Source organism: Penaeus monodon, chromosome 23 (genome assembly GCF_015228065.2).
Source record: "Penaeus monodon isolate SGIC_2016 chromosome 23, NSTDA_Pmon_1, whole genome shotgun sequence".
Lineage (NCBI taxonomy): Eukaryota > Metazoa > Arthropoda > Malacostraca > Decapoda > Penaeidae > Penaeus > Penaeus monodon.
Genome location: NC_051408.1, coordinates 9394756 through 9395147, shown reverse-complemented (window position 1 = coordinate 9395147; position 392 = coordinate 9394756).

Here is a 392-nt window from a genome sequence, read left to right as displayed (position 1 = left end):
TATCGAGAGGGGAGGGAGGGAAGGAGCCGGCGGGGTCCTTAGTAAGTATAAGCCACGGGTCTTTCCTCTCCCGGTTACGCCTCTCTGGGTAACCCTGTTTTTATCAATGTTACTATTATTGTCATCACCAGCATCGGCATCATAATCTAAGTTGCATCAACCTATGACCATTGCACTTTTATATAACTGAAAAGACTTTAAAGTTTCGTTTCTATTCAGCAAAAGAAATTTGCAAATTGAATCGAAGGCAAAGTCGGATGTTCCCCTTTAATATATGCAATGAAATGTATTATTCAACTTGAAGATTCTAATTGTTAATTGCATATGTCTTTAGATTCCAATTGCTAAGCCTCTAAATAAAACTAACCTATGGCAGAGATTTCTATGGAAAA